Below are 12552 nucleotides of genomic sequence, written 5' to 3'. Positions count from 1 at the left end.
TAACTTGAAGATATTTGTCCTGCTCATGTGCAAGTCAATTGAAGGGCTTGTTTGAATTTTTCTAGCAGGTAAAATGTTGCTTTTGGTACGTTAAACACACAATAAAAACTTTTCTATAACTCTCAATGCATATGTGATGCATTACTGAATGGATGCTCTAACGAGACTATTCAAACAAAAAAAACCACCCCTCCAACCAAACAACAAATTAATTCTCTGTTATTTTTTTTCTTAAGCTATACTAGCATCAAAATTATGAATTCTCATATTTATGGTTTTAGACCAGTAAAAAGGTCTTATGTTCCCATTCATTCAAGAAATGCTGTGTAGTCAAAGCATTCCTTGATGCTATAGCTTTTTGCAAGAGGTGTTTGAAGTTAGACTGTAAAATCTGTATGTTCCTTGACAATTATATTACTATCAGAAACAACCTCTATGACAAAACTGACAAATTTATGAATTGTTCTTAAAGTTTCTCTGTGTAAGTTAGATATGCTTAGATAATTTTTAAAGTTGTTTGTGCATTACTTGGATTGTGCTGACTTTCAGTCTGAAGAGCTGATTATATCCTGTCTAAACAAGAGTGGATTGAGCTGATATAATTGTAGCTAATCTCATTATTATGGTGCTGTGTCTGATTTTATGTATATGTGTTTGACCAATCATCCTGTGTTTCCTGTATGTCTAAGGAGGTTAAAAGGAAGACTATATTTTAGCATGTGGAATTCCATATTTAAGCAAAAGATGCTTGGGTGAAATTGAAGTGAATTGGGAGATGACCGGGTTTTTGGATTACTTGAATAGACTCTGAGATTACTACTTTATCCTCCTGCTGATCTTTTGGTGATCTTTTGTTGCCTGTATTGTCTTTGTTTCAGTTAGAGGTGTGTTAATTTTAGGGGTTCACAGTCATTCTGAGAGAAGGGAAGTATTTGGAAAAGGCATCAGAACTCAGGTTTAGCATCTTGTGGCACGCTTTATATGTCAGATGATAGAGAAGTTATAGTACCCCTTCTTAGCTGTATTCCCGTCATATGACCATGGTTATGTCCCTCCTATGAGTTAAAGAGGTTAAAAAACTACCCAAAGCTCTTCAGGAGCTGTATTTATCTTTATTGGCAAGGACAGATTGCCAGTTTCCTCAAAAAGATCTGCCCATTCCCTGTATCTCCTAGAGATACTGGCCACATCTCTAGATATTCTAAAACAGCTTATTTCCTTCATGTGTGATAATGATGTAATTTGAATGACACATGAACTAGAAAACAAAAGACTTCCCTCTACATGTGAAAAATGCTGAGACTTTCAGTCTTTTGCCTCAAAATTTGTTCAGTGTATTGCTGATGAAGTGGAGTGCAGTAGAAGAATCTTGCCTAAAGTCTCATCTAATTCTTTTGTGATCACATTATATAAAATTAAGTACAGATTTTGGTCAGTTTGAATAATTTTTACTAGTTTATATTATTTTACTAGTTTACATTTTATCAGATGTCAAGATACTGGATGGTCTTCATTCCAACCAAAGGAAATATTCCTGAATTTTCTACATTTTGTCATTGATATGATTCAGTAAAGCTTAGAGTTTTTCTTAAAATTAATATGTTTATCTAGTAATTCCTCATGCAGTTGTAAATTTTTTGAATTTATTTTCTACTATTACTCCAGAGGCTGAAAACAGTAGCAGCCACATAAAAATGGAACAAGTACCTTTTTACTGGCTAATAATGAGGAGAAATAACATTTTATAGTCTAATACTTACTATGCAAATGAATGGGGTCCAGATTTTTCAGCTATCTCTCTTCATAATGGCATTTAAATCACTGAAGCTATTAGGATTTTATGATGGAGTAGCCACATGGGTACCCAATTCATTAGTCACCTACTTTAATGTGATAATTGTGATGTTCAGACCACTGAAGTGAATGGTTTCCAGAATGTGTTTTAATATCAGTGGACTGTTATACTGAGTAGGAGTGGATTTATGCATGTGATTATTTCATGCACCAAGCTGGAATTTAAAGCTATTTACAGTCCTTTTGTATGTGCAAGCTCTCTTATTTCTATTGCCATCACAGTACAAATAGTAAGTATATTCTCACATGTTTGCAGGATGCATTATACCTGGAATTATTTGCTATAATATAGATAAAAGTAATATTTATTTGATGCTAATCTTTGTGGTGCATTCCTTTTCTGCTGTCTGAAATTTTCAGAGTTCTTTGGTTCTACTGAACTCCAGTATTAACTACTTGAAAAACTAACTGTATCACAATCAGCAGAAATTCATACAGATCGAAAAGGTGAGCCTTTAAATATGGTGTGTTTTCTTTGTAGATGAGTAACCACAAGATACCTCCTGATCTGTCACTGTGCCTAGTGACAACTTTGTGCTAGAGCTCCTGCCTATATGCCTGCTTATGATGGGATATTTTTTTGTGTTACTAGCGTCAGCTTTCATTGAAAAAATAATTAAAGCAGGGAAGTATTTAATGGAAATTTAACCTGAGTCACGCTGTTCACGACAGTGCAGTCTGTTTAAATGTCATGAGTGACGGATTAGGAGATTTACGCTGGCTGTCGCTTTTCACTCAATGGTCAAAATAGAACCAGCTCAAGAAGAAGGGTAGCAGGAAAACCAATTAAGCTCCTGCTAAAGTCGTTGGTTGAACTGAGACTTGCGAGGCAGCTTCTCAGAATTTACCGCATACTTTCATAAATGATATTGTGTTGACATTCAGTTTCTCAGAAGTTCCAAGTGTTCCTTGGCTTTGCTTTAGCCCTCACTGCTATTTGCAGCTCCTGCAGAGCTTTTAAAGCTTTCCATAGGGAATGTGTGTATCTACACTTAATGCATACTGGCTTCAGATTGTGAACTCCTTACATATACTTTTATCACATTGTGAATTTCGTTTCTGTTGGAAGAATACTTGCATCCTTGCTTCTTTTTTCTGAGACTTTTTCTGAGTAGTATTCCAGGCTCATGGCACAGTGCTAGCAATGGAAAAATTTTGCATTCTGAGAGGAAAGATGGGTAGGTCTAGAGAACAGGTCCATCCAGTTATATTACGAAACTTAAAACTTTTTCAAAGACAAGCACCTTTGTTGAAAAAATGATTTAAATTTGATTCTAAACAACCCACTGTCCTTTTTTTTCCGAATGTTTCTGTTGATTACAATCTTCATCAATACCAAACAGATCATAAAGTGAAGATGATCAAGGGTCATCTGCTTGATGAACAGCCACTTAAAGGTTATTTCTCTATAAAGCAGTTTAGAGAGAAGAAAAAACTCAAAGCAACATGACAATTGGAGGAAAAGAACAGGAATCCTGGATATGCAACAGAGACCTCATTTGTACCCACTGAACTCCCAGGAAGCAGAAGGAGACAGAGGCTGTGAATTATCATACAGATAATTTATTAATTACTTTGGTATGTAAAATTCTTTCACTAAACAAAGAGTTGTTTTTATAGCTCTTCTTGCATTTTTTTCCCTTCATTTAAACACTGAAGCTCTTGGCAGACTATACTTTAGCAGATCTGTGGATGATGAATTTTAGACCTCTGATTCTTTAGAAAGGTTACAATTATCTATGCTCAAGAAATCCACTAGAAGCAAGAAAGAAAATGGACCATAAAGGAAAGCTAAAAGCAGCTGGGCCCAATGGTGGGACTTCTTGTAAATAATGAGCAAGATACCAGATAGTGTTTACCTCCACACTGGCTTTGTTTTCTACAAATTCTTTCACATCTGACTGACCCATGCAATGGCCTGGCAGCACTGCCTATGATATCCATTGGATAAAAACGTTTTCAGCAAAATGTAGGATATTAGATGCAGAAGTATGTTTGATTAAAAACTATTAATTTCCCTTATTTCAGGCTAGACTGGATTTTTAAAGCAATGATTCTTACTGTGCTTTCACTTCCTTTTTGGGGGTCTTTCTGTGTATGACTAGATAATGTATTTGGGACTGTCAGTGTCTAAATAATGCAGATACTGATGCATTCAAAGTACAAAACATCAGTGAAGAAATGCCTCCAGCAACTCCACTGTACTTTGAAGCTTTAGTTTACCTTGAGACTTCATGGGATTTTGAGGTTCTTTTTAGACCTAGATTCCCAATTAAGGGGTGCCTTGCATCTTTTGCATATTTTAGTATGAGATACCTTTACACGTGTTAGAAAAACAAATAATGCCGCTCTTCTACAAAAACTGCTACAAGAGAGTTGCAGGTGTGTGGGGGATTTGTGTTTGGTTATGATAGGGTTATTTGTTGCTGTTCTTAGGTTGTTTTGTTTGTTTGTTTAATTCATAATAATCTAGAGATGAGTTTATTAATTGACAAGTGGAGAAGAGTTATATTTTGTACTCATTATTTTTTATCCCAGTGTGTTGGAAACTACTTTTGACATTTTTGAATGCCTAGATTTTGATGGCATTTCAACTTCAATGTGTAATTGGTTACTGTTCATAAAAAATTTTTGTTGTGAGGGACGAAAAAGTAATTTATGTGCATTCTTCCTTAGTTATAATTTATTGTCACGTTATAAAGCTGTCCTCATATTTGGGATGCAACAGTTTGCTCCTGTCATATTTTGACAGTCTGCTTATTTCAGTCAGTTGATCTATGGCTGATATAATGGTTTTCAGTCACCAAGCACTTATACTTAGAGAGTTTTAATCTCCCTCTCTATGCTAATTTTAATAAGTAATTTTAGCAGAGGATGGTGTGTTTTAGCAGATCTGCGCTTGATTATTAAATATATCAACTCTTAGATAAATATAATCTGCTCCAGGTAGATTGTTACATTCTAGCTGAATGTGTTGCTTTTTATTACTTCTTGCCAAGATAAAATAATTGGTAAATAAGTCAGCCCTTCACCATCTACAAAGCACAGTGATGCTCTTAAACAGGTATCTAGTAAGATTCATTTAGCCCAAGTGTAGTTTTAAGATGAATTTTGATAACTTATGAAATTGACAGCAACACCACATAACTGGTGTCTGTAATAACTGGGAAATTTCTTTCAGTAATATACTCCAAAAATAGCTTGCTAATGTGCTTCTTTTACTTACTAAGAAGTATTATTGTATCTTTTCAGTTCCAGCTGAAGGTAGGTATATATTCTGAGAAATAAATTGCATTCAGTACTAAGAACTGCAGCAATCCCAAGAGCACATCATTCATGATATGGTGTCTTTGAATTCAGCATGAGTTTTTCCCCCCAGGATTTAATTGGCTGATATTGCCCTGGATAGTGCAGATTCCTATCAGGTTTAATAGGGTAGCTTCAATTATAAGTAGTATACTTATAATACTAAATATTAACTACTAAGTTTTTTGTTGTTTAAGATAATATTTTGTTTTTTTATTGTAAATATTTATCTATTTTTATTCCCACCTGTTGGGTTGGAAATTTGAATCTGTGTGTTTGCAATGAGCTGAAAAACTCAAATGTGAGGATGAAAGAACTGATCTGTAAGAGTCTCTGAGTAACTCAAACTATAGCTGAGAGCACCTCAGAACTAGTCCCAGCACACCACACAGGAACTCAGATTGGCTAACTTAAGTCTATCCACTTAAGGCTACTGGAAACTGCTTAAGTGGGGGTGCATTAGGATAAATAGATAAAATTACACAAGTCACTGCATAAGACAGCTGATCTGTCAGGCAAAGGCATGTTTATAGTGTTTTTATGTTTCTGACAGAGGTGATGTGATCATTAATCAATAGTTATCTTGCTAGATTTAAAGGCAAAGGGTGGCCCTCACAATGTTAAGTGAAGGGCTGTGGTAGAGGCCTCCTTTAATAAATAACAAGATTTTGCACTTACATTGCAAAATGCCTCTCATTTAAGTGGGATAGAGATTTATAGAGGTGGGTATGTTATGGTGCATTCATTTTAGTACAGGAGGAACTTAAGTATATTAAGTTTGAAATTTAGCCAAGGTCATGCAGAAAGTCAGGATCAGAAGTAAGTTTTAGGGTTCAAAATATTTTCTTAGAAGTTGTACTTCATGCCAAATAAACATAGCTATTCCTGGAGAATTGAAAAGAGATGTACAACTAGTAATTCTACCACATCTTGCTGCTTTTGCATAATTGCTGACCAGTGGAACTCCTTATGGAGTAATACCTCATAGCAGGGCTGAGAGCTACTTCTCTGAAGTAGATTGGACTACCTTCCCTTTGACTGCAGCATATCCAGTCTCACCAAAATGTGAGTATTGTGAGGACAATATACCTGCTCCATGATGTTTGGAAGCTGCTGCTGAATTTTTAATTGAGCAAAAGCTGTAGATAAACTTAGAAAGCTTATCCCTTGATAAGAAGGTAGTTTATAAACCCCTGACATTGTGTTTTCCATGGTACTAGGAGAGCTTTCTCTGCAGACTTCATTCAGGTGAACAGTGATTTTGAGTGCTGTTCTAATGGACTTTTCTCCTAAGTTAAAATTTTTGGAAAGAAAATACAAATTAACACCATGTATGATAAATTACCCCTATTTATTGACATGCAAGAGCATGTCAGTGCTGTATTTTAGAATGGTTTTGCAAACAATCAGTTTCTTCAAACTGGATTGCGATAAGAGTTGGGTGTGTGTTGCAAGATCACTTCAATTTGGGGGAAGAGATTTTAAAGGCACCAGCTTAATTTTGTTTTCAAGCTGTTAGTGCTTTTTATTTCTTTCTCAAAAATCATGTACCTTAGGAATCATAGCAGCTGAAAATATGGTACAATGGAAGTTGATTTTTTTTTAATGTAAAAAGGCTGCACACATGAGAAAATAATGAAATAGGGAATGTTTGGCCTTCATACTAGGAGATCACATCGTACCACAAATAGCATGTTCTATTAAGTCATATTCTTATCAGCTGTGTAAAATGAGATTTAATTTAAAAAGCTTCCAGAAGCTGAATTCTGGATGTTTGAGGTTTTTCTGACCTTGTGGATACTTTCTAATCAAAGACATTTGCATGAGCATGGCTAGTGGTTCTGTGCAGCTGGCTATTTCCAGAGCAAGTACAATGCAGAGGATAAAGTCCAAGAACCAAAAGTTCCAAATGTTTTTCTGTGTTTGATATTAGCCTCACTTGGCAAACACTTTGCTGAGGGCATTGGTTCTGGTCTCATGGTTTGACACTAATCTTTTCTTATTGGACTCTTGGGTCCTGCCATTCTAGGCAATCTGAGGAGCTGAATGATGTCGCAGTAGATTTCAGAAACATCTTTTTTGTCGTTTATAGCAGTTCACAATTATATGGTTTGTCTTTATAAAATCTAAATTCACATATTTCTTGTGGCTATGTATGCTAATGCTGGGGGTGTTTTCAGAATCATGGAGCATGGGTGTGAGGGACTATTTGGTTTTCCTTGTCAAGTAAACTTTGAAAATGCACAGATTTGTAAATTATAATATAAAATATCTGTGTATCTCTGCTGTCCAGTATCCTTGCACTTCCATTCAGAATTAGAAATGGTAACACATGAAGAGGCAGTTAAAAGATTTTTAAAACAAGCCTGAGTCTTTATTTACTTGATTTGTTTAATTCTAATGTCAAGAAGTTGAATGCAGTTCTGGTTATATTACTCTTCTCCATTACACTTCTATTCAGTTCTCTCTTCCTGGCTGCTGTGTTCCTTACATTAACTCTGATTAAAAAAACCTCCATGCATCTTGCTTCTGTTTATATGTACACGCAAGATGATTTTTTTTCAGAAAGGCTCTTCAGTATATGCTTACATCAATTCAGTTGTAATCTCTGCTTGAGAGACCTGAAAGAATTTTATTCCACTTCATGAAAAGCTTGATCCTGTCTTTTTTTAGCTAATAGGAACTTTGCCTTTTATTATTGTGAGTAAGATAGTGGTTAAACTTTCCTTTTTTCCCATACCCGGTTCTATCTGTCTTGGGCCATTGCTTCCCCTTCTCTTTCACCAGTTTTCCATGTCATTAAAGACTGTAAAGCTACTTCCTTGGTTATCCTTTATTTTACAAAATTCCACTGTTGAGTGTTCACTGTGTTATCCATGTTCTTGTGGAAACATCTTTTAACATCCATGTTAAAATTATTTCCTAGCACTAATAAAGCACTAGGATAGAAGGGGCCTTTGTATGAACTTAGACTAGTTGCAAAGAGCATGCCACAAGGAAAAGTTTAAAAGCCCTATAGGAATCTATAGACGAGAGAGGATATTAATTAAATGTATGTTTTGGAGTAGTGCTTTCCTTGGAGAGTAAGACCGAGGACCATTTCCATCGAGTTACACTAGGGATTAATTTGGTCTGCTGTCTTTGATGTTAAAAAACTGGGGACAAACTCATTTCTTTGGTATCTGCTTTGAAGAAGAAAATGTATAAGAGTGAGGCAGTGAGTTTGCATATTGCCAGAGAGTGTGTGGATGTGGTTCTGAAACAGTCTGTCTGCTGACACAGTATTAGATTTCTGGTCCTGTTCTGTGCATGAAAGCAGTGAATATTTTAACTACTTTTTTTTTCTTTTTTTTCACATACATGTCTCTTAAGTGCTACAGAATGGGCAATATTTCAAAATGAGCAGTATTAGGACAGAAGTACTATTTTTAACAAGTAAATTAGCAAAAATCTAAAATTAAAGTCAGCAACACTGGCCAGATTTCTGAAGAGAAGTGAAACTATTGGAACAGGCAAGGGGGGAAATTCTCTGAAACTGGAAAATTGCTGTATTCCTGAGGCACAGCCTTACTGATAAAGGGTTAATCAAACTGACCCCTTGGTGACAGTGAAAGTCCTTGTAAAATCTGGTTGTTGATCTGTAACCTTACTCCGTTTACAGACAACAGCTCTCCACATAAACTTATATGTTCCTTGTGAAATCTTTAACAATAGACATTGTAAAACAAATACATAATGCTGCAGTGTTTTCCTTCAGAAAGAAGAAAAGATGGTGGTTGTAAATAGTTTAACTCTTAAAAATTTTCTGCTACTTAGGACTATGATGGACATGATACGTGTACAGTGACAGCTTAAATAGGTATAAAATCATCTGTGTATTGGGATGAAATTGGAGATGTAGAAGGCAAAGCTTTTCCAGTAATAAAGTGAAAAGTGCTTCTATTTGTGCCATGTCTCTATTTGGTCTTAAAGATTTTGTCCAGAATCAGTCTCCCTGCAGACCTGATAAAGTCAATTTAACAGAGATGTATTATTTTTCAGTCATCATTGTGTAAACTGGAAGTTTTGCAGAAAATATCTTTGTACTAAATTCCCATGTGCATTAACAGTCAACCTGGGAAGTAGCTTTTATGGGAAGATTTGTATTTTTTTGTGTGGGTTGTGTTTTTCCTTCTTGTTGTTAAAAAGTCAAAATGGGGAAAGTAGTTAAGTAGAAACAGGCTCTCTAGGGTTACTTGTTTGTTGGTTTGGGTTTGTTTTTGGTTTTTTTTACTGAAATACTGCTTTACTGTGCAATTAAGTTTGCAGCATGTGAAGGAAGTAAATATAAAGTGCTTTTTTGTGTTTACTTAGCCTTTTTTTTTTCCTTTTTTTTTAGGAGGGTTTGTTTGCAGGCTGATGAAAGGAACCAATGTACACTTGTGTATTATTTGATAGCTATGTTAAAGATCATTAACAAACAGGTTAAGAGTGTGAATACTCATCCCAACTAATACTGGGGCTTGAGGCAGTAAATATCACTTCCTTAGCTGAGAAAATCTGCCTGCTGTCTTACCCTTTGGTAAGTGTTGTTTATTGTCTTCAGACCACAGAAATGTGTAAGGTGAAATTCTGTTTTATTTAGATACAACCGTGCTTAGTATAAATTTCAGTATTCCTTTTACTTAGTATTTACTTAGTATTATTTTGAGACTTCTACCCAGAAAGTTTATCTTTATTTGTAGATATTGGTACCTGTGGTCATCAGAAATGGGATTTTTCAGGTGTATCATTGTGTTGTCTTGTTGATTGTGCTCCATTTACTGCTTTACTTGGTTCTGGCTATGTAGGAAAGTATAATTTTAACTGTATATTTTAGCAAGTTTATACGTATATTCCTGTCTTAGCCAAAATAAATTTATATTTTATGATCCATAGCTCAGAGTTTAATTAAAACAATAAATTACAGCAGTGTATCACACACATCTCTTCCAATTCCCTTTTTATTAGCATTGATGATTTCAGTCACTGAAGTAATTTTCAGTCTTTCTAGCAAAGCATCAAAAGTGCGTGATCAAATCAGACTTTTGTAATGAGAAGGATATCTACTGTAAAAGTAATATTTGGCCATCTAGAATATCTGCATAAGATAATGGAGCAGTAGTTTCATTCTCCTGATCTCTGATTATGAGAAAGGACCCTTACTGACATTTTGACCCAATTAGAAAGTATTTATGTTTGTTTATGTTAACCGTAGAGATCTACTTTCCTATTAAAGTATGGGATTGCATTAATTTCCTTTGGTCTCTTTCTAAAACAAAAATTGGTGAAAGAAAGTGTCAGTGATACTTGAATGGATTCAAATGGCCCTATTTGATAGTGGTATTCATTTTACTTTGAGATGGTTAAGACGGGAAAGTGGTGTTTTGGCTGAGTTTACTGCTATGTATTGATAAAGACAGAACTTTATACATATTTTCTATGGTATTATATTCTATTACCTTTTCACAGTTAAAAATTATATTTATTCACATTCAGAAACAATTTTAATTTTGTAATCATGAAGCTTTAAATTTGCATAACACAATGAAATCCTAATTGGAATTTAGCCAAATGACTACTTGAGTGTGAGTCATTGCAGCAATGCAAACTTCAGCTGCAGAGGGGATCTTAGCAAAATCTGTGGCTTTTAAGTATTGGATTTACTATTAACTAAATTGTTTAACATCATTGAATAAATTAGTTACTCAGTGTGGTAGTCTATTAAGTAATAAATAATGTGGTTATGTAATTTTGTGAAAGGTTATAACGAGCGGTATGTGATCTTATATGCAGAGTATTTGTTTTCCTAATGGACAACTAAACCATAATTGATGGGTCTGTGCTTAATTTGCATTGGAGGCTGCATTTGCATAATTTTCATGAACAGTCTTTTAGAAGACTTGGGTGTAGGGTAGAGAAAATCCCTTATTTATTATAGGATTTTATAAATTAATTCTAAGTCACAAAGAACTTATTTAATGACACTAAATTCACTGAGTACTTACTAAAGAATCCCTGTGATTTACTTCATTGTCTATTTAACTGTGTATTCCAAAGAAAAGGAAAATCAGACACAGCAATGGTACATTTTCCTTCATGCCATATTGTCATGGTATATATATAATATTTTTGAGAAACTAAATCAAAGGATATATAGTTATTTGAATTTTTGGCCTCTGAGGTTGTCAACTCAGAGTTGCTAGTTGTTTTCTAGGGTCCATGCTTCTAACGCAAAGCTCTTTATAATTTAGTAATAGTTAAGGCCTGAAATTTCCAAAGATCTAACAACTCTGTGCGTTCTGAACATGTCTGAAGACATTAATAGAAGTCAGTGTCAGTTTTGAATCTTCCCACAGAAATCTGAGAGGAATGTAATTAAATATGATAGAAGTGTCAGAAAGGTCTGTCAAATTCTTTACATATTTTTTTATGGTGTTGATTTCTTGCCTACTGGTTCACTGACTAAAGGCATCACGATCCCTATACCAGATGTACTGAATGTGATCCCATTTGAAACAAAGATTTCGAATTATTATAATAATTCTCTAATTCCTGATCTGTTTAATTATCATGGAGATAATGCCATAGTGAAATGTAGGGGATATATGGATTATACTTTTTTTTTTGAAGCTAGTGGGGCTTTCAAATATCTGATGACTTGATTTTTATAATAATAACAGCCAAATGAACACTTTGAAGCAGATGATTTAATGGTTTTAACTCTTAGATGGTGCAGAGGAGGCAAATGCCTGACAGTAATTCTTTTATACAGTATACAGTATTTTTTAAATTCAGTTAATTTTCCCAGTAAAACTTTTATGTGGGGAAAGAAAAACTGTCTTATAATGTCTTGTCAGTACTTCCTGTCATTCAGCTGTTTAAGAAAATTAGTCAATTATTTTTGACGACCTGTAGAACAGGTCTTTGCATGTATGTCTTCTTAGAACTAAGATGGTGAATTTGTTATGACTGATCCTAGGAAATAGGTTTTTTGTGTTAAAATGTTTATAAGGAAGAAGGCTGGCTTACCATAGGAACTATGCTTGGAGGAAAAAAAGGCTGCTATCAGAGTGAGGAGTACACATTTTTCTCCTAGCTTGTTTTCTTTGTAATCTCTGGACAGACCTACCACAGGCGAACAGGAAATGCCAAAATGTAGTATATTAGCTAGAAGAAAAGATGAACAGAAGGTTGTTTCTGGATTTGTAATTCATAATTATCACTAGAAGCAATATAGGATCCCATGATTTACCTCATGAAACTTAGCAGTGAAATTCGTAACAGATTTTTTCTAAACTGATACTTTTTTCCCCAAGATTCATAAGCAGTATTGCAGTAATAAATGGAGAGAACACATTTCTCAGTTACTGA

General features: G+C 34.6%; 1 protein-coding gene across 7 annotated transcripts in view; it reads left to right on the top strand.

The window, feature by feature from the left end:
* Window positions 1-12552, top strand: part of BBS9 (Bardet-Biedl syndrome 9) — a 282244-nt gene that overhangs the window by 191182 nt on the left and 78510 nt on the right. The gene's annotated exons all lie outside the window — the stretch shown is intronic.

Source organism: Prinia subflava, chromosome 1 (genome assembly GCF_021018805.1).
Source record: "Prinia subflava isolate CZ2003 ecotype Zambia chromosome 1, Cam_Psub_1.2, whole genome shotgun sequence".
NCBI classification, from domain to species: domain Eukaryota; kingdom Metazoa; phylum Chordata; class Aves; order Passeriformes; family Cisticolidae; genus Prinia; species Prinia subflava.
Note: the sequence above shows the minus strand (reverse complement) of the source record. Positions and strands in the feature narration are given on the sequence as shown.